Source organism: Mytilus galloprovincialis, chromosome 10, assembly GCF_965363235.1.
Source record: "Mytilus galloprovincialis chromosome 10, xbMytGall1.hap1.1, whole genome shotgun sequence".
NCBI classification, from domain to species: domain Eukaryota; kingdom Metazoa; phylum Mollusca; class Bivalvia; order Mytilida; family Mytilidae; genus Mytilus; species Mytilus galloprovincialis.
Genome location: NC_134847.1, coordinates 51,886,151 through 51,910,059, shown reverse-complemented (window position 1 = coordinate 51,910,059; position 23,909 = coordinate 51,886,151).

Sequence of the window (23,909 nt, the reverse complement as noted above, 5' to 3'; positions counted from 1 at the left end):
ACACCGCAAAAGAAACACTTTTACGGACCCTTAAATGGATAGCTTCATTACAGTCACAATGGATACTTATAATAGACAATGCTGATGTTGAAGAACTCTCTTTTAATATGAAAGAATTATTGATAGGTACATGGAAACGAAATGCGTATGGACATATACTGATAACTTCAAGGAGGGAGCCAAAGGAAGCAAAAGAATCTTTCCAAATTGACCAAAACGATTGTCTTTATTTAGATGTATTATCTCCGGAACAGGGTTTGGAGTTTCTAAAAACAAGAACAGGGATAAACAGTGGGCATGAGAACGAAATTATTCTGGAACTCAATAAAGAACTTGGTGGGCTTCCTCTAGCACTTGAACAAGCTGGTGCATACATTAAGGCAAAAAGGTGTACATTCGAGCAATATATGGATAAATTTACAAAACAACGACAGAAACTTTTGAATGCAATGAAAATAAAAACTTCTCAAAGCACGCAAAAAGAAAGACTAGCAGTAAGAACGACATGGCAGTTGAACATTGATTACATACAGAAAGCTTCTGATGAAGAAGGATTAGGTATGTCTGCTGTGCTTGTCATGGAAATCACATCATTTTTGTCGCCTGATGATATACCAATTGAAATTATCAATGATGGTTCACCTCAGGTAAAAAATGAAGAAATGAGGGAGCTGTTGCAAGATTCATTTGGAATAAAGCAGATAGTGGAGATTTTAACAAGATTTTCACTTTTCCAACAATATCGAGAAGATACTCTAGCAGTACACAGACTAGTACAAGAAGTAATACGAGACAGTTTGCGAGACTTCAGTCATGTAAAAATAATTTTACAGCATGCAATAAGAATGGTCAACAAAGCCCTAAATTCAACATTATCTCCTTACAAAGCTCTTTGTGTTGAAACTGGTAAATGTCCGGAAAGAGGATCACTTTATTTGTGGAGTAAATTGGCTATGAATGCAAATATATTAAAGGGTCACATAGTTCATTTCCTGAAAAACAAAGACAACGATAGTTCGTTGCATTTAAACTTAGAAATGGCCAATCTTATACACACCTCCGCAGTGTTTCATAGTGTTTATCAACGCCACGATGAAGCCTTGTCAGACCAAGAGCAACTTCTTCATATAATGACTATTATTGAAATTCCAAAAGAAAAATGTTCGGAATTTACAACGGTCAAAATACCCCTATTAGAACGAGACCGGAACATAATTCAGGATTGTTTGTCTGCTGTTTTGCTGAACACCAGAGACGAGGGAGAGACTATGTCGCCGGATGAACCAGAGATATTCAGGGAAAAAGGAAACGATGCTTTTAAGAAAAAAAGATACCGTGATGCAATTCAGTATTATACTGAAGGTATACGATCGTCTCCAGATGAACCTGTTGACTTTAAGTTGTTTTCCAATCGAAGTTTACTCTATCTTAAAGTAAATGATTATAACAATGCTTTAAAAGATGCAGAAAAATGTACAGAGTTAGATCCTTACCACTGGAAAGGTTATTGTTGGAAAGCTTATGCTATGGCAAACTTAGTGAAAAATGGTGAACTACCTGCGGAATTTGAAACAGTAGGTCTTGCCTCAGCATGCATTGCTGCTAATCTTAATGAGGAAGTCTTAGTAAAATATAAAATGAAAATTAATTATCCACTTATTGTCTACACGATTATAGAAAACCAAAATGATCTCTCTTCAGAGATATCATCAATACATCGACGTCCGTATACAACTCTTTTGTTGAAAAGTGGATACTACAGACTAACGGAACGTGTTATAACAACAAAAAGCGTTCAAATTATAGGCATGAATGATAATGTCGAAATTTACTTAAATCATTGCCTTAATATAACTAGACCATCTGATTCTGCTTTTAGCATTGCCTTAAAACGTGAAAGGCATATACATATTCATTTTGAAAACCTGTCATTTGTATCAGGTAGCGCACAAATTGGAGTTCATTCAAATGCAACAGCTACATTTTACAAATGTAAAATATCAAATGGCGATAAAGCATGTGACGATTTTCCTAGATGTAACGGTGGATCTGGTTGTGTAAAGCGTCCTGTGAAATGTTCAAGAACAACAGAGTCGCTTGGCTTGGCAAATTTTCCTACAGGTGAGGGGGGTTATCCTGGACTTATGGTAGGTTCTGGATGCAAGCTGATTGTACAAAACTGTGTATTGGATAGATGTGGTGGAGGTGGTGTCCTCGCTAATGGGGATGGTGCTCATCTTGAAATACGATATTGTACAATAAGAAATATGAGAAGTACTGGAGTAGAGGCTAGAAATGGTGGAACGGTGAAGGTTGAAGACAATGTTATTATTGATAATCAGTTCCATGGAATCATGCTCGCTCCAAGAGGTAATGGGATAATAAACAGAAATCATATCCAAGGGAATGGTCAGGAAGGTATATTTTGTGGCGGGGTAAACTCGAGTGGAAGTTTAATGCCCTTTCCAGATAAGAGTTCAAAAGAAGCATCACAAGCTGTTATTGCTGATAACATTATTCTCCAAAATGGATTATCTGGTATATCTTTAGATGGAGGAACATATGAGGTGTCGGGGAATAGAATTGTAGACAACTGGCTTTGGGGAATGATGATTAAATCAAGATCGTCTGCATTTGTTGTAGGCAATGATATCTTTGAAAACAAATGTGGTGGAATACGCATTGGTTCAAACTACTCAGCCTCAGTCATTATTGATAGTAATACGATAAGAGACCACACAGGTCCAGATATTTTTGTAATGAATTCCACTGAAAAAATAATTGGTAAGAAATTACAACCGGTATTTGATGTTCTAAGTAAAGTCTTCGAAATGGCAGAAGAAAGGTCTCTATACTCCAGGCCTCCAATTATCACCAACAGAAATATTAGAAGGAACAATAATAAAGGCGTCCAGCACCCAAAGGAAGCAGTTCAAATAATCCAAACCTGTTGTTCCTGTTACCGTAACTCACTTCTACTTATAAAGTGTGTTAAATGTGGGGCAGCCACTTATTGTTCTAAAAAATGTCAGGCTAAACACTGGAAGAAACACATACAAATGTGTAAACTTATCCATAAAGAATATACTATACAGATCATAATGAAAAACACAGAACCTTATATGAAACCCGGAATGACTAGAACCTTCCATTACTCCGTAAAAGGTATAGGAGAGGGTCCAAAACCAGACCCAAAAAGCACCAAAAAATTCATAGTAAAAATTCAGTCAGGTCAGGAATATGGACCATTTGATCCAATGAAAAGTATGTTGCTGTATGATAGAAGCGTGACGTTAGACATTACGCTATCAAACCATGAACTGTATTGTCTTGTCAATGAATGTGGTATTCTTGCAGGTGAATCACTCTCAACAAAGAAAATATTTTGTTGGGCTTCTTTCAAAGACAACGGTTCAATCCTCTGTATTCATACGCACAATTTGCCTCCATTTCAAACATGGTAATGTAAATTGTGATGGCTGTTCCAATATTTTTACTGAACCTCAATTTATATTTATTCAATAGAAAGCACTCATTTTCTGTCATCTGATAAAGCCATGCTGATTATATGGTGACAAATTTTCTCTGCTATTAAAATCTTTCTGTTCTTGATTTTCTAACTACAACCGGAACCTACGTGGGGAACATACAATCAGTATTGGTATCGGATTCAACCCGGAACTTGTCAATATTTGGTAATATTTTTTATGAGGAAAAACAAAATGGCCTGAATTAATATAATTTTTAATTAACCACGTTGTCCTATATATTAGTTATGAATAAAGTTAAACTATAATGCTATTGTACTATTTACTGTTAGGAATTGAGATTTTGCCTTTTATTTTTTTTAACAGATCCTCCTCTATAAAAATTCTAATAGAATTTGAAGGGTTTCAAATACGAAGTATTGAGTTAAAAAGGACAGTTCCAGGATGTATCAATGTAGCAACTAACATGTAAATAACAGAATAAGTCATTTTATATATTTACCTTAATGCCATAGAAACCATATATAATCGATATTATGCATCAAAAGTGGAAAAATTTAAGAGACTACTTGCATTGTAGCATTACAAAAACTTGATTCGGCGTTCCTAACATAAGTTGGTATTTAAAGAAATGTGTTTGAAAATGTAAAATGACAAAAATAAAAATTCCGAGGAAATTAAAAACCGTATAAGGCATATCTGTAATGAGGGGTTAAAGGGTCACAGCAGTCCGTTCCATTATTCAAAATATTCATTTCATATACCCAAAATATCCATTTCATTATTCAAAATTGGCTATTTCTTAATTTTCACGCGTATTTTGGCATTTAGGTCCTCCGTATCCCCTCTAATATTTATTTCAGCACATATTGCTGATACTCAGTTATTCCTCTATCAATAAGCTTTAAATTCACCTCAATAAGGCGCTGACGGGTTGCAGCAGTCCATTTCATTTTCAAAATAAGCTATTTAGGTCCTTCGATACTCATTTAATATGCGTTGCGGAACATATTGACTATATAACTTTTGTTCCTCTCTTCATAAGCTCTCGAATGAGGTATAAAGTATACCTGTAATTAGGGGCTGAAGGGTCACAGCAGTTCATTCGATTATTCAAAATATCCATTTCATTATTCAAAATTGGCTATTTATTTATTTTCACGCGTATTTTGGCATTCAGGTCCTCCGTAACTCTGTAATGGTCATTGCAGCGCATATTGTTTATATTCAGTGTATTCCTCTATCAATTAGCTTTAATTTGGTGTATGATTTCTTCCTTAATTAGGAGCTGACGGGTTGCAGCAGTCCATTCCATTATTCAAAATAAGCTATTACTTAATGTTCACGCGTATTTTGATATTTAAGTCCTTTTTTACTCCTCTAATATCCGTTGCGGAACATATTGACTATATACTTTTTGTTCCTCTTTCAATAAGCTTTCGAATGAGATATAAGGTATATCGATAATTTAGGGCTGAAGTGTGGCAGCAGTCCATTCGCTTATTCAAAATATCCATTTCATTATTCAAAATTGGGTATTATTTAGTTTTCACGAGTATTTTGGCATTTAAGTTTTCAGTAACCCCTCTAATGGTCATTGCAGCACATATCGTTTATACTCAGTTTATTCCTCTATCAATAAGCTTTAATTTGGTGTATACATTGCCTTGATTGAGGGTTGATAGCTTGTAGCAGTCCATTCCATTATTCAAAATCAGCTATTTCTTAATGTTAAAGCGTATTTCGATGTTTAGGTCCTTCGTTATATGCGTTGCGGAACATATCGACTATATATCTTTTGTTCCTCTCTTAATCAGCTTTCGAATGAGGTATAAGGTATATCTATAATTAGGGGCAAAAGGGTCGCAGCAGATAATTTCATTATTCCAAATATCCATTTCATTATTCAAAATTGTCTATTTCTTAATTTTCACGCGTATTTTGGCTTATTGTTCCTCCGCAACCCCTCTAATGGTCATTGCGGCACAATCGATTTGTTATGTCTATAAGTAAAGGAGGAAGAATAGAAAAGGTCCAGTGAAAATTTTAAAAAAAATACCACGTTGAGTATTTCAAAATTCAAAATCAGCTATTTCTTAATGTTAAAGCGTATTTCGATGTTTAGGTCCTTCGTTATATGCGTTGCGGAACATATCGACTATATATCTTTTGTTCCTCTCTTAATCAGCTTTCGAATGAGGTTTAAGGTATATCTATAATTAGGGGCAAAAGGGTCGCAGCAGATAATTCCATTATTCCAAATATCCATTTCATTATTCAAAATTGGCTATTTCTTAATTTTCACGCGTATTTTGGCATATAGTTCCTCCGCAACCCCTCTAATGGTCATTGCGGCACAATCGACTTGTTATAAAATTGAGAATGGAAATGGGAAATGTGCCAAAGAGACAACAATCCGACCATAGAAAAAAACAACAGCAGAAGGTTACCAACAGGTCTTCAATGTAGCGAGAAATTCCCGCACCCGGAGGCGTCCTTCAGCTGGCCCCTAAACAAATATATACTAGTTCAGTGATAATGAACGCCATACTGATTTTTTCCAAATTGTACACAAGAAACTAAAATTAAAATAATACAAGACTAACAAAGGCCAGAGGATCCTGACTTGGGACAGGCGCAAAAATGCGGCGGGGTTAAACATGTTTGTGAGATCCCAACCCTCCCCCTTTACCTCTAGCCAATGTAGAAAAGTAAAAGCATAACAATACGCACATTAAAATTCAGTTCAAGAGAAGTCCGAGTCTGATGTCAGAAGATGTAACCAAAGAAAATAAACAAAATGACAATAATACATAAATAACAACAGACTACTAGCAGTTAACTGACATGCCAGCTCCAGACTTCAATTAAACTGACTGAAAGATTATGATTTCATCATATGAACATCAGGCACAATCCTTCCCGTTAGGGGTTTAGTATCATACCATCATAACATATATGAGAAGAACATAACCCGTGTCATGCAAACAACTGGTTTTTGAATAAATGTGTTTAGTTCCGATGCAAAGACCCTATAAGGGAATCAATATTAATGCCAAAATATGCAATCTTTAATGACCTGACAACAGTATCGTAACTATATCCCTTCTTAATAAGTCTATTCAAAGGTTTTGATAGTTTTTGAGGTGAATACTGACACCTTTGTGCTTTATAAAGTAAATTTCCATAAAAAAATTGGATGTGCAATACCTGAACGTATAAGAAGTCTGCATGTTGAGCTATATTTACGAATGATGTCCTTATACCGATGATAAAATTTAGTAAATGTTTTGACTAGTTTGTGATATCGAAAACCCTGGTGTAATAGTTTTTCAGTAATACATAAATTTCTCTCGTTAAAATCTAAAACATTGTTACATACACGAGCGAATCGTACAAGTTGAGATATATAAACACCGTAAGATGGTGACAAGGGAACGTCACCATCTAAAAATGGATAATTAACGATAGGAAATGAAAAATCATCTCTTTTATCATAAATTTTAGTATTCAGCTTTACGTTAGTGATATCAAGATCGAGGAAAGGGCAGTGGTCATTGTTAGTATTAACTTTATTTAAAGTAAGTTCAACAGGATAAATTTCTTTAATATACATACTGAAGTCGTCATTATTGAGAGCCAAAATATCATCCAAATATCTAAAAGTATTATTAAATTTGTTTATCAGATGTTGTTTCGATGGGTCTTTGCTTATTTTTGTCATAAATTGTAACTCATAGCAATACAAAAGCAGGTCCGCAATAAGTGGTGCACAGTTAGTTCCAATTGGAATTCCGATAATCTGACGATATACGGAATCCCCAAAGCGAACAAAAATGTTATCTAGTAAAAATTCAAGGGCATATATAGTATCAAAACATGTCCAATTGACATAGTTTTTTTGTTTATTGCTACTAAAAAATGACCTAAAAGAGTTTGAAAATATATATTTACATTCTGACTTTTTAAATGCCCATTTAATTAGGTGTGTGAATTTTTCTTAATGAGAATGTGAGGCAATGTGGTATACAGGGTAGAAAAATCAAAACTTTGAACAGATTCAAAATCACCAATATAATCATGCAATTTATCAAGTACTTCCAACGAGTTCTTGACACTCGAAAAGTAATTAAATCCACTATTTTCGAAGGCCTTATTTGAACAATTTATTATCATGTTTTTAATGGTACCAAGTGTGCTGGTGAGAAGAATAGACAATTTAGTAGTGGAACAATGGCTTGAAGACGAAATAAATCTATATTTGTAAGGTGTTTTGTGTAGCTTCGGAAGCCAGTACATAGTTGGGACTTTCATTGTATTTGGCTCTGCTTGTAAAGCGGTAGATAAAAGTTTATGTTTGTTACAGATGTCGTTTTCTGAAAATGGAGTCAGTTGGAATGTTGGTGAATTGGTGATTTCTTTTTTCAGAACCTCAATGTAAAATGTACGTCAAACAATAATAATATTATTAGCAGATTTATCGGCCGGGACAAAAACAAATTCCTTGGCTAGTTCTTTTAGTTTATTTTTGATACGAGAAATGGGGTTTTTGTGGTTATTGTTAATAGTAAAATGTTCTTTAAAATGTTGAATACGTATATCAACTATCTTCATTACTGAATTAAAAAAAAGAGTCCAAAGATTTTTTGTCAGCTTTTTCCCGTTTTATCCATTTCAAACAGTAAGTATGGAGTGAGTCGTAGATGATATTACGACACTCATTCCAATTAATAATTGACGGGGGACGATATTTAGGTCCTTAACTGAGGAATGATTTTAACTCTCGGTCTTGAACGATGTTAAGATCTCCTGTTATAACATGGGAAATGGGTCCATATATATATTCGGAGGTACTACAATTACATGAAGTATGTGTATTTTCACTGATATTAACATCTTTACACAGTTGACTATAATTAAACACAAATTTCCGTGTAGATTTCTTGTAAATATAACAAATAAGAGGTAGCTCAGTATTGTCAAAATATCCAGGAATTTGTTCTTTAACAGAATGGTCGTTAAATATACCGGCAATATTTACAAAATCAAAACCTTTATTGACATACTTTATTTTAATAATATGTTTTTTATGATCTTCAGGACGATCAATTTTGGGAAATAGTTTAGAATAACAATATGCCATAATAATTTGAACAATTTCATACTTAGGACTGCTATATGAAATTGTGTTGCAATCCTCCAAAATTTTATTTAACTTATTAACGTAATTAACAGATAATGTCTGCCGTTGTTTTTTGAAATAGAAATTAGGTCCGAAATATTGGTATGATTGGTCCGAAATTTTCTTTGATTGCGATTTGTTCTACGACCGTGAGAACGGTTTTTACGAACAGTTTTAGAAACTATATCCAAAATGTTAACGGAATCGGTTCTAGATATATTACCAATTCCCATGATATTATCATTAAGACCGAGAGGGTAGACTGTCTGTAATTGTTTAATCCAATTTAATTCAATTATTTTCCGTCATCGTACAAACTTTTAATGAGACTCACCAGGCTGCTTATTTACTACTTCTAAAGGTTGAACTGCTAAATATTGAAAAGGATGGTTGTGCTTTTTAAGGTGTTGGTAAATGATACTTTTGAATTTATTGGGTCTTTTAAAACGATACAGATGTTCTTGAGTGCGTTTAGATAAATATCGTCCAGTTTCTCCTACGTACTGAATACCACATCCCGGTTTGTTTCATGTGAGTAAATAAATAATACTGTTTGTTTTTCAAGTTATATCAGTTTCAAAATTCAAAGAAAATGTGCGGCCATTAAACGTGAACCTTACCGTATTGTTAATGGAAAGACGGGGACATGTAAGTCTTTTTTGGCATGACACTTATTGATAGAAGGGTAACCACGATTTTTATTGTTAAAAATGTTAGCGATGGTAGTATTTTTATGTCTATAATTAAAGTGTTATACGGGAAAGAGGGGGAAAGGGCTGACTAAGGCAGTTGCCTCCCCTTTCCCGTTAAAGGGTTTAATGTGTTGTTGGTCGCTCTGCTTTACATGTCTGTGTTCTCTATTTTAACTACAACAGTTTGGGGGATTGTCGTTCACGTTCTTTCGAGGCCTCCTGGTGAATAAAACAAAGCTGTCTATATATGTTTATTTCGAGTCTAACCATAAGAGTAAATTAATCAAATACATAAATATGAAATAAAGAGTTTGTTGTAAGGAGTCCTTCGTCTTGTCAACATCACCCCTGTTTACTGATACCACCTTTATTTTGTTAATTTTTCTTTTCGAGTGCATATTTGTTTAATTTCGCTGAACAATTATAATATAAACTAATACGAAAAACGTCGTTTAATTGGACCGAATTTAATATAATGACACTGCACAATATTGAAAGCAAATGGCAAATGGCACGCAATAAATCGGGCCTTTCTTATATTTTAGTAGTTCGGATTCAAACGCTCGAGTGACCTACGACTGTTGTGCGACAGTCGTGCGACAGTCGTTCGACAGTAACACGCGCATCCCATGACATAAAACTCCGAAAAATAGCACCATGGCTTGATCCAAACATCAAATCAAGTGAGATTATACCAGACTACTTTCATTATGACACGGAACGCCAAAATCGCCCAAAGGACACCCATGGAGGGGTATTTATAGCAGTTAAACAAACATTACAGCTGGGTAACACCATAAAAAGCACAGAAATAGAACTACTGACTGGCACTATTAACTTGGAAGGAAAAAAGAAAATACTTATAGGTGCATTTTATCGACCACCTGATAAAACAGATGACACCTACCTGAATAAAGTGAAAAACGAAATAAATAACATTAGAGCAAAACATCAAAAAGACATATTCCTTATTGGTGGCGATTTCAACCTACCAGATATTAAATATAGACAATCGACAGTATCCTACCAGAACCAAGCAGGCATTCTTAGAACTTGTAGCTGACAACGGACTAGATCAAATTGTGGGCTTTCCAACACGAAAAGAGGACACCTTATATTTATTTCTTACCTCTCATCCTTCATTTAAATTAAGATGCAAACCTTTATCATCAATAGGAAACAGCGACCACGACATCGTCCTCCTAGATATGGTTTGTAAACCACTTAAACCTAAACCAGTCAGAAGAAAAATATTTCTATAGAAAAAAGCTGAAATACATAGTATAAAGGAAGACCTACAAAACTTTATAACTACCTTCAAAAACATCAAAGATAGAAGCGTTGAGTCTTTATGGCAGGCATTTGAAACAGCTGTACAAACCACCATAGAGAAAAGAGTATCAACAAAAATGACCCTAGGAAGAAACACTCATCCATGAATCAATACAACCATTAGTCGCAAAATTAACCAAAAGCAGAAAGCACACAAGAAGGCTAGAAAAACTACAAAAGAAAAGAGACAAGGATAGGTATAAAAGACTACAACAAGAAGTACAGTGGGAGTCCCGGCAAGCCAACAAGAAATATATGGAAGAGGTCAGTTCAAACTAAAGAGATAATGCAAATAAATTCTGGTCTTATATCAAGAGAAAAGGTCAAGAATGGACAGGAGTGGCACCGTTAAAAACAAAATGGTATTTCTACAAAGTAACAACAAGAGCAAAGCTGACATTTTAAACGACCAATTCCAGTCAGTATTTACCAAAGAAAACCTAAATAACTTCCCAGATAAATGAAAAAGTCCATACTCCACCATGAAGGACATAAAAATTAATACCAACGGAGTCCACAAATTGTTAAAAAACCTGAAACCGCATAAAGCTACTTGTCCCGACTCAATACCAGCCTTTATACTGAAAGCACCGAACACCTGGCTGTGTCACAAATATGGTCAAAAATCTAAAGTGGGAAAGAAGAACGGAGGAAAACAAATAGATTATGCATGCTTTTCAAGATCCAGCATGATTTTATAGATATAGACCGTCACCAATATTTGACACCGAATGATAACCGGACCAGAGGTAAAAAACGCTTCTTCCAAGAAAGAACAAGTACAGACACCTACGGCCAATCTTTCTTCCCGAGGACAATCAGGAATTGGAACAACCTACCAACAACAGTTACAGCGACCAACACCGTTGAGGGATTCAGAGCTGCCCTGAAGGCATGCTCTGAAAGGAAGAAGGAAAAACCAGTTGTAAATAATTTTAATTGTATATTTTTTGCGAACGTTTTAAATGTAATTTGTAAATAGCAAAGAGAAATCTTTCTGTGTTGCCCAACACTGCGTAAAGTTTTCGCGCGGAACCATTAACATTCAGCATTAAATCCGGTTCCTTACATGGAAGAAGAAGAAACAACTCACGATTGTCGTACGACTGTCGCACGACTTTCACACGACTCACTTGCGACAAATCCACGACAGTACAATTACAATTATTTTTTTCAGTACTGTTCCCATCGTGGAACCATCGTGGATATGTCGTAGCTGATGTGACCACTCGAAACATTTTTTTGACATTTTGCCCGACAGTGCCACGACAACTATTTTATCGATTTTGCACGACAAAAATATCGTACGATCTGTTGTGACCGGGACTTTAGTCTATACTTCGCGGATCATCGCACTTTAGCGTATGTAGTAGGCATCGTACTTAAGCGTCACCATCGCACTTTAGAGACCTACATATATATATAATTAGCATTAAAATGCTATTGTATTTTTATAAGACCTACTTTATTACACATGATCTGGGACTAATGACATCTATCTATAAGTCCAAGCATACAGTAAATTATTATAATATGAATATGTTTCTTGTTTAAATAGCCACATATGATGCTATAAAATTGAGAATAGAAATGGGGAATGTGTCAAAGAGACAACAACCCGACCATAGAGCAGACAACAGCCGAAGGCCACCAATGGGTCTTCAATGCAACGAGAAACCCCCGCACCCGGAGGCGTCCTTCAGGTGGCCCCTAAACAAATATGTATACTAGTTCAGTGATGATGGACGTCATACTAAACTCCGAATTATACACAAGAAACTAAAATTAAAAATGATACAAGATTAACAAAAGTCAGAGGCTCCTGACTTTGGACAGGCGCAAAAATGCGGCGGGGTTAAACATGTTTTTTGAGTCTTAGTCACCATTTATTAGGACAGGAATTGGGTTTACAAAGAGAGAATTCTTTGCAAACTTAGATAAGGGGTGGGACCAAACCTATAGATAATATAACAAAGAAATGATGAAATATAAAGAATACGTTGATTGTTTTTTGGTTGCCCTATGTCCGGTGGCAAATATTTCACGCATGTTTATGACAAATATAAGAGAGATCAAAGGATAAAGAATTGAGTGAAATGGTAAAAACTAAAAGATATAGAATTATAGAAACAATCTTTGATCTGAACCCACTCCCCCCTCCCCTCACACACCATAACCATAACTGCCAATGCTCCCTCAAATACATCTCTATACAAATATCTAAATCTTAACCCCGTCCCCCCTAGACACCGAGGTTCTGAATCCGCCCCTGTTAAATGTATCTTATTACATACATTTTGTGCGGGTCCAAAGATAATAGCTAAACGTACAACCCTACAACTTGTTGGATACAAATCATTAGGGAGTTGTATCTTATTATATTATATACTGTGTCGCAAAATAAAGTAACTTTATACCCCCGCCCCCTCCTTTTCCCAATGCAGCATTGAAAAGTTAATAATCATTTAAAAGTCCTGAAGAAAAAAAAATGTTTTGAAATATGCCCTGCATACTTATTCATGCAAAGACATATAGAAGTTATTGAACTACATGTACTATGGGGCTTGAAAAAAAATCTATTTGAGACCCATTTAAGGGATTCGGAGATGGGAAACAAGCTCAGCAACGAATCTTAAACAGCTCAGGTCTCTTCTTGTGGGTCTCTGGTTCTGCTGTCGTAATTAAGTGATTTTTTTTCTATATGTTGCAAAAAAGAAGGGGCTTAGTCCAAATAATTATAACGTCCTCGAAGGCTTTTTTTTCTTTTTCATGTTAGCCTTCCTCATTCTCTCTGAGGACCAAGGAAAGTAAAAACTGATATATAGCATCAGAGGACGTCATGATTACATGTGTCTGAACTTAGAGGGGGAAAAAGGGGGGACTAGCTTTGTATTTTTTTTTTTATTTCAATGTGTAGACTGTAGAGGAGTTTCTTCAGAAAGAGGTTTCATTGAAGGTGTGTTTGCCATGTGCACGCAGGTATCTGTTTTTGTCCATGGACAGGTTGTGTGTCAAATTAATTATTAATACATGTCACTCGCATGTTTTACTCGACCTGGTCATTATTGGCATTAACAGCCAGTGCACGAACTCGCACAAACGCCAAATTTAATTAGAGCGGCGATATTCCGACGCGGTTTTCTTTTAATACTTGATCACTCATGTTCAGAAAGAAAGGGGAGAAATCCCGGCAAAAAATTACCGACCAATCAAAAACATTGTTGCAAATTTGACCTTGTGACGTTAAAGAATATCCAATAATGCAACTATTGCATATAAATAAAAAAATACTACTATGCCAATTGAATAAAAAATGTTGCATTCAAATGAAAGTTATACCAATCGAATAAAAAATATTGCATTTGAATGACAAATTATACCATTTGAATAAAATATATTACATTTAAATGAAAAAATATTACATTTAAATGAAAAAATATACCATTTAAATGAAAAATTATACCATTTGAATAAAAAATATTGCATTTAAATGAGAAAATATACCATTCAAATAAAAAATTATTGCATTTAAATGAAGAAATATACCAATTAAATATAAAATATTGTATTTAAATGAAAAATATCAAATTTTTGCAACCAATACCATGCCATATTCATGTTTACGTAAATTTATAAATTTTATTTATAACAATAAAAATAATTATCAATGTCATCATGAACAAACTTTTATGAAATAATAATTAACTCAATAATCCCTATAATTTAGCACTGGTAAACTGGCATTTTTGTTTGCATTAAATCTATCATCTTAACAAATATATTAGAATCACTTTTTGAAAAGAATCAAATCATCCTTAAATTAAAAAAATGTCCTTTAAATATTTTTTCTAAATCTAATTCAACACTAAACTTTTAACTTAAGTTGTCTAGACATTTCTGTAAAGATTCAGAAATCATAATATGTTCCCTTGCTACTTACTTGCTTAGTTAAGACATGTAACCTGCCCCAAGGCCAAGTACCGTGTATTCTTTATTTTTCTAAATCAATTCATATTTGGAAAAAAATGCATTGTACATTATTTTTTGGTTTCATCTTCGGTTAAAAAAAGGGAAATACAAAACTGTAATTTATCAATGTATCAAAATGGTTTCATCATTCCCATTAAAATGTTATGATTGCATATTGCTGAAGGATTTAAAAAAAAAAATTTAAATCAGATAAAAATTTTCAATGAGGTCATCAGATAATTGAATTAATGTAAATGTTCCTATAAATCATTTATATTCATAAGACTTGTTGATTAAATGATTTTAATTAATAAGCTATACAAAAAATAATCAAGGACAAATCCATTGCTATATATATCATTATTTGAATGCACACTTCTGTCATGTGCACAACTTTTTGAGATCTTTTTTTATAATATTAAGCACTACAAAATTGAGGACAGGTTCATTACTGGTAAGTGCCTATTTAATGTAAATGCTACAATTCAGTAGCTCTCATAAAATATTACACAGTGAAATTTGAATTGGCCATGTTCTTTTATTATCCCAACAGCCCATGTAAAATGAAATGATATAACAATGATGGTCAATATGTGTTTAAAGAGATGTGGTATACCAAATCAAAAATAAACAAATACACAGCAATTTTCAAGAAATGTGATAAAAAAATTATCTGACTATTATATAACAATTTAATTAGGATTATTGTAACATTTACATGTATATCACATTTCACAAACAATTAATAAATCAAATGTGGATGAGAAACTAAAATGTTGCAAAAAATCGAAAACACGCATCTATTTCATTTAAAGACATTCGACTTTAAATTTGTACAGAATTTACTTTACCAGAAATAAAGAAATTTATCATTTATTTAAAAGAAATCATCAAGACATGTGCAGAATTATTGGAATGAAAGTGGTGTTTCTGGATTTTTTTATTGTAGGAGTAGAAGACTAAATTTATATTTCTCATATCAAAAGGTTGTAAAAATGATTGTCAGGTAAATGTGATTTTTCTTCTGATTTCATTAACTTTTCATTGGTAGGACTTGATAAATATAAGAATTTAAAGATATTCAAATGAATAGTTATAAATTACAAATCTGTGTTAGTTTTGTCAACTGAAAAATAGTCATCAAATATATAATTTGAAAAAACAATTGATTTGCATACAATCGTTACTATGTGGTTATTGTCAACAATCACTATAAATCTAGCACATATAAATTGTTACATGTATCATAATTATGAATTATATAATGCATTAAGTACTCATTGACTAAATTTAAAGAATTTTAACTTCTTTATGGCACAAGAATTGAAATTCAATTTTTGAGATGTAAAAAAAAATCCTTCATAACACTATGAATATTAAATAAACATTATAAACAAAACAGTAAACATAAGTACATGTGTAAGCAACCTTTATGAAATAAAATCAAATCCCTGGTTTAAAATATGAGGATTTTATTTCTTGAGACTAGCTTCAAAAATCAAACAGTGTATAGACTTGCAAATTTTTCAGAATGCCATACAATGGTCAAATCTTTAACTATAAAGGACAATAACTCCTTAAGGGGTCAATTGACTATTTTTGGAGTTAAAAAAAAGCATAAATAATAACAATCATATCAATCATTTATCACATTCTATAAATATTCGAGAACTGAATGCTTTTTTTTGTAACTTTATTCGGGTGTAAAAGCGTTGACCAAAGTATATTTTGTATGAATAATAAAGGCAACAGTAGTATACCGCTGTTCAAAACTCATAAATCCATGGACAAAAAACAAAATCGGGATAACAAACTAAAACCGAGGGAAACGCATTAAATATAAGAGGAGAACAACGACATAACACTAAAATGTAACACACATAGACAAAATCCCACGAGAATAACAAATATAACATATATATATAACATCAAAACCAAATACATGAATTTGGGATAGACAAGTACCGTGACACGTCTTATCGCAATGTGAATTTACACTCAAAAATAAGAGAAAACAAACGACACAACGTTATAATGTAATACACACAGAAACGAACTATAATATAACAATGACCATATTCCTGACTTGGTACAGGGCATTTTTAAAGGAAAAAATGGTGGGTTGAACCTGGTTTTGTGGCATGCCAAACCTCGCACTTTTATGGCCATGTGAAATATAACATCAAAATGACAACACAGGACTACAATATAAATAAATTGGAGAACACAATTGACAAAGAATCACACGAACAACAGCCAACAAAAGGCAACAAGTTCAAAATTTTAATACGTATATAATATGTATGAAACGCGGAAATGGGACAGAAGACAAATGATAAATGATAAACAATGGCAAAAGCACACATTTTCCCTCTATGCAAGGTAAGCTAATAATATTGACATTTAGGTTTGACTAATTCAAAAATCGAAAACCAAAATGTCTTATAAAATATACACACATTCTTTTAAAAAGTCTAAAAAATCTATATCAAACTTCTATTAAAGAAAAAAATATAATCAGACCTAGTAAAAACGGTAAAGATAAATAGATATTGTTTGTTCAATACACACTTTTTTTCCCTTACTGCATTAAGAAATTAAATATAAAATTTTGTAGTAGAATTGTGCATAAATGTGTTCTCTTGAAGGTCAAGATCTGTACTTGGTATAGAGTTTTATCGTGTTCTCTACTGGTTCCAGCCAAAAGACGGTCTGTGCTACACCAGACAAAATGATTATAGCTATCATCTTACTTGTACCTCCTTTGTAGAAAGTTATCAACCTCAGTCATGTATATAAGTTTTTTTCCATTTCCATGAACAATGTAAAAACAATATTGCCAAGCGTTATGCTTATTAGTGCATTTATTAGCTGCTATGTCACACGTGTTATGTTGTATATTATACAAATATAGCCTTTGTATAAGGTCGATACAAGTCAATTGACCTGAAAGAAGGATATTGACTGAGGACGAAGTCCGAGGTCGATATATCTCTTTGGGTCGATATATCCTGTATTGACCTCATACGAAGGCTATATTTGTTATATTATTAATTTCCGACCATATTTGTATCAAAATCGTTATCTGATTTTGTTGAAATTTTATAGATATCATATTGTCTCCTTGACAATAAAACAATTATAGTTGTTATTTCATTTACCTTTTTTGTTTGTTTGACATCTTATGTATTTGAAGATATCATTTGTTTCAAAACGTTAACAATATCCTGAAATTCATTACATGACGTCACAAAATATATCGGTTTTTAGATATTCTAAAAATAACCGTGCAATATAATTTTTACTATCCGCCGTTTTCTATCTACCTTCGAAAATATTGTTTAACATGTGACTATCCCTGAACGAATCAAATTTGTTAAAATATACGAATTAATAATATTATGCTTTATTCCTTTCATGATGATTGTATAACCTACAGCCAGTTGTGTCGCATATATAAAAAGAAGTAGTGGTATGATTGCCAATGAGACATATCTTTCCAAGAGACCAAATTATACAGAAATTAGCAATTATAGGTCACCGTTCGGCGTTCAACAATTCCCAAAGCCCATACAGCATATACATAGTCAGCTATAGATGTCCCCGAAATTACAAATGCAAAACTATTCAAACGAAAAAACTAACGACTAAATTCATGTTAGAATAATAAGCGCAAAAGAAAAGAAACACGGCAACAAACGACAAACACTAAATTACAAGCTCCTGACATGGGACATGCACATAAAGAATGTGTCGGGGTTATACATATATTTCATTAGACAGGGCGAGTAACTCTAAAGATGGATACTATTGGGTCAATAAAATACCCAAATGCTTCAAAAACAATAGTTACCATTAAAATATGCTTTTTGGTCATTATCATTTCAATTTTTCACAGATGGTAACTATAACTTGTAATTTGTTTAGTGAATACATGTAGTAAGCCATTATAGAATCATTTTTCATAACAGCGTGAACATAACCATATTTTCTTGTCGCGCTCAGGTGATCAATTGACTGGGTCAGATCAGGTAAACGTTCATCTGTAACGCTCATTTGTCATATCGTACATGTTATAGACATTTAATTAAACTGTGGGGTCGCCAAAGGTTCTAAACGCCAAAATGAAATAATACGAATAACTAGCAGAAAACCGTAAACTTTCTGTGTTGATTTAAATGATGAATACTCAAACTTTCTTTTGTTTTTTCTCGTGCACCTGCATGTACTTTACTCTTTTATTACATTCTATTTGAAACCCCATTGGAAGGCCTCTGACAGACTAATTGAGCGTAAAATCACAGTTATCGATAGCCGATGACAAACAAGTTTAAGGTAAACGATTCAGTGCTATCAAACGTATAGCGGTGGTCCACGCTGTTATAAAAATGCTTCTTTATCAACGTGCATCTTTTGACTTGAACTTAATTATTTTTAAGAGTTATTGCAAGAGCAAATGTACTAGACTTGCAAACTTTATTTCGATAAGTGATCTGCAACATGTGTTCTCACAAGTTCTTTTAACAAAATCAAATTCAACAAGTAAGTATATTTAAAAGAGGGACGAAAGATACCAAAGGGACAGTCAAACTCATAAATCCAAAACAAACTGACTAATCGATACAACCAATGATATGTTTCATTTCATCAAGCACTAGTGTATTTTATGCTGTATATGATTATGCCAAAAGTGAAGTTACATGTACTAAACTCCGAGGAAAATTAAAAAAGGAATGTCCAGGCTAATCAAATGGCAATATCAAAAGCTCAAACACATCAAACTAATTGATAACAACTGTCCTATTCCTGAATTGTTACAGGCATTGTCTTATGTAGAAAATTGTGGATTGAACCTGATTCTATAGATAGCTAAACCTCTCACTTGTATTGACAGACGCGTCAAATATAAAATCATGCAACTGATCCAGGTAACTCTTGAAAGGAACTAACATAATACGTATATATGATATATATTTCAGTAAGTACATTAATTATATAAGCGAAGAAAAATAATTCTTGCAAATTGACACGAGGTTTGTCTTTCGTTTACCGTAAAAACATTGATATAGCATTTAATTCGTCTAAACCCCCCTCAAAATATCTAAATCTAGGGATGTTTAAAAAGTTTGATGATTTAAACAAGTGTGATATTTTGTGCTGTTTAATAAATTTGGTAAGTCATGGCATCCATTTTATTTGTTTTGTTAAATAAGGGATGAACATGCAATTCTTTTATTTGGAAATTGCAGACTTTAGAATTTTACTCCTCTTTCTTCTACCTTAGGTTTAAATTTTGGGATAAACAAGGTTCTGTCAAAAATCATTAGCTTGTGATTTAGCATTTAGCATGAACATAGTCATGTTATGTTTATTTTGTTTTTCTAACTATTTATTTTAATTACAGCATTGGATTTTGGGACATATGGTATCGGACTCACAAGTCCCTTCAAAGGTTCTAGACAATACTGGATGTGGTCAAACTACAAGACAAAAAATAGGTTTTGAGTTGACTCATCATGTCCATCTCAGTATTTCTATTGAATGTATAAAGGTGAATAGGAACTCCCATACAAGCACTAATTTGTTGTCTGCGGCTTATTGCCAAACAAAGTTAATTCCAGTATGTAAATTATAATAAATTTGGGATACACTTACTTTTGAAAATTTATAGTGAAGGATATTTGATAACGTTACAACAACATTTCTGATATCAATAATATTAAAAAACGGGACAAAGATCCTAACTGGTGAGCACATACTTCTTTATGTGTGCATTAAACACATCTGGTATTCTAAATTGATAGTACAACTGCTTTAAAAGTTCTAATTCAGAGATGAAACCATCTAGAAATTCTTAAGTGCAATTTCCATTTTTTTTCTGTAGCAACATCCAAGCTGCAATGGAATAGTATACCTCCTATTTCACATATTTTAAAGCTTCTATTTCAAATTAGGGAGAATCAAAACAATCTAAATGAAATAAGTTCTTCCAACTTGCTCCTCGTTGTTTATATGTATCCCACGCGCGACATGTAAACAACGATGAGCAAGTGTGGAAAACGTATTCTAATTAGATTAAGTCAAATTCGTAAGTCGAAAATAAACTAACAACGCATGGCAAAAAGAAAAGACTAACATACAAATACCACACGTTCAAAGCGCATCATATAATTTATATTAGTAACTTAAAAAAAAAAGAAGCAATAAGTGAGAGTCCAAATAAAATCGGAGGTTATTTCAAGTGATCCGGAAGGGTAAACATAGTAGCATGTTCAATATGTAGCACCCTTTGTTTTTTCAAGTACATACCAACCCATGTATACGTTTAACTCGGTAGGCTCATTCGGGTAAAAAGAGAAAAGATAGTAGCTATTACAATTGCAACATATCCGTTTTCCCCTGTGAACAATATTTGCCATTAGAGTCAACCAACTCGTGATGACGTCCGTTAAATTTTCGAAGGGAAGATTTCGAATTCACCTCTTTGAACTCTCGGTTTATTGGCTTCCTTGTAAATAGCAACCCTCTATCACGTATCTTGAAAGGAAACGCAAGCCCTGGAATATCGTATCAACTGCAGATGTATACTCAATATGCCGGAGTTGGTGAAACTTTGCTATATATAGAAATAGAAATTTACAACTTGGAAGCTGAAACAATCCCTTTATACTAAAGTTTTGTTCCCAAATAACCCTCAATCTATTGTTAATAATATATCACTGATTACTGTAAACCAACTTATTTTCGCGAGCGATTTATTTTCGCGACTTTCGCGAGTAGAAAAATAACGCGAATATTAATCGTCGCGAATATGTAAAACTTGGATCTTTCCTTATTAAAGTACATCATGTAAATTACAAAACCGCGAAATTAAATAGCCGCGATGTGGAATAAAAAGGTAAAACGCGAAGAAAATATCCGCGAAAATAAGTTGGTTTACAGTACATGGATGTAATTAGCATTTGTAGTATTTGTTCTTAAATGTGCAAATTGTGATGCAAAATGCAAAAAATAGATATATCTAAGTAGAGAATATATAACCACTCAATTTCTCCAAGAAGTAAACTTGAGAATGGAAATAAGGAATGTGTCAAAGAGAAAATATGTTTGAGAAAATATTTGGTTATCGTCTGAACGTTGCAACTGTAATTGGCTTTAATGACCTGTTCCAAGTTACAAGTAACAGAAAATGTAATAAATTGCAGTGCATAGGTATTGCTGTGTAGAGCTGATAATGTCCCCGTCATATGCAGAATGAAGGCTGACTGAAATGTGGTGGCGGAAGGAATATTTTGGATTGCACAACTGAAAAAAGAAGATTTGTTATGATTTCCAATGGAGTATCTCTTCACAAGAGACAAAAATGACACAGAAATTATTAACTATAGGTCACCGTATGTCCTTCAACAATGAACAAAACCCATACCATATAGTCAGCATTAAAACACCGATTTGACAAGTTTTAAACAGTTTAAACGATATAACTAACGGCCTTATTTATGTACAGAATGATGAACGAAAAAAATATATAGAACACTGAAACAAACGACAACTACTGAATTATAAATTCACAATAAACTGAACGAAACAAGAACTCCGAGCCTTATCTATTAAAATAATTTTCAATAGTTATTATATTTACGTCTATGAGTTGACCGCTAAGCTATACATTCATGACGAGACACATACACAAAAACAAACGCCCGAGAGAAGTTATAATAGGTCATTAGGAGAAGACACCTCAATCGAGCAATACATAAAATGCAGCCGTGGAAACAAATGTAAACCAAAGTATTAATATGTTAAATAAACAAATAATTCAATTTCGTGATTGTATGCAAAGCTTCATATTACGTCCAATAAATCACTATTTCCACTTTTTGGGCACAATGTATACGTACACCAGGGCAGCCCTGTTTTTTATATTCTTCTTATTCTATCTTTAGCCTACTATTCAGTATACTCAACTGACAGTTTTATGTCTTTTCTTGGATTTTTTTGGGCCTTGGTATTGTCTGTTTTTGTCAATATATCTTTTTGTAATGCGCTCGTTTTAAAAATGACCACACATTTAAAGAATAATATATCAAAAAAACTAGTATACTCTACATTTTATTATTTTGTCTTACTTTAAGTTAATATGCAGTATTTGGTCTTCAAATGGAAAAATCACTTGAAATCACAAAACCTAAATGTTATAAGATGTTAAAAAAGGTGGGCCATATCGACGGACATTCAAAACTCATAAATCAAAAGAAAACTGACAGCGCCATAGCAAAAGAAAAGAAGCCACACAAACGAAAGACAAAGAAAAGACAAATTAACTAAATTGTTCAAGAAGACCTATTTGTAAAGTTTTTTATTCTGCCAAAAAAGTTGCCTTTGTCGGCCTTGTATGAGGGAGGACAACTGAAATCAACGCAGAATAAGCTTGACGGTCACTATTATGAATTGATTGACCGATACAATGTGTATGTGTGTGACATATTTTCGCGCTTCATGTGTTATTTATTGATACATGAACAGTAGCCTAGTCTTTAAATTTTCCGATTGTATCACATTCTTAATTATAAAATTTTGACTGATTGGGGATTCGTATGGTAGAAGGTGAATGCATAACAGGGGCTCGTAAAACAACAGTTTCAAAAGGTGAAGTTGAAGTCATCCCTTTGACTTATTACGGACGCTATCTGGAATTTGTTGACCTTAATGGCATATCTGTTTCATATGTGACAACAAGTCAATCCACTATTCTTTGAATGTAACCTACCGAGCATGACATATCACCAGATATGTGTATTAACATGAATAAAGGCAACAGTAGTAAACCGCTGTTCGAAACTCATAAATCGATAGAAAAAAACAAATCCGGGTTACAAACTGAAACTGAGGGAAACACATTAAATATAAGAGGAGAGCAACGACACAACAGAAACACAACATTAAAATGTAACACACACAGAAACGAACTAAGCATTGTCATCTGCATGTCATAAGCTTGATCATGAGCAACACGACGGATGCCATAAGTGAGGCAGGATCTAATTACACATCCGGTGCACTTAGATTATCACGTATATTGCTTGTTTTGTTTTTTTGAGTGTTAAAAAAGTAATTCGAAAGAATATAACGGTTAAAAATCAGACACTTTGAACTGCAATAACTAAAACTATTGTTGCTTAACAGACAATATAAAGTGAAACGTTCGACATCATCTAACTGTTGAGAACAAACATATTTAACTTT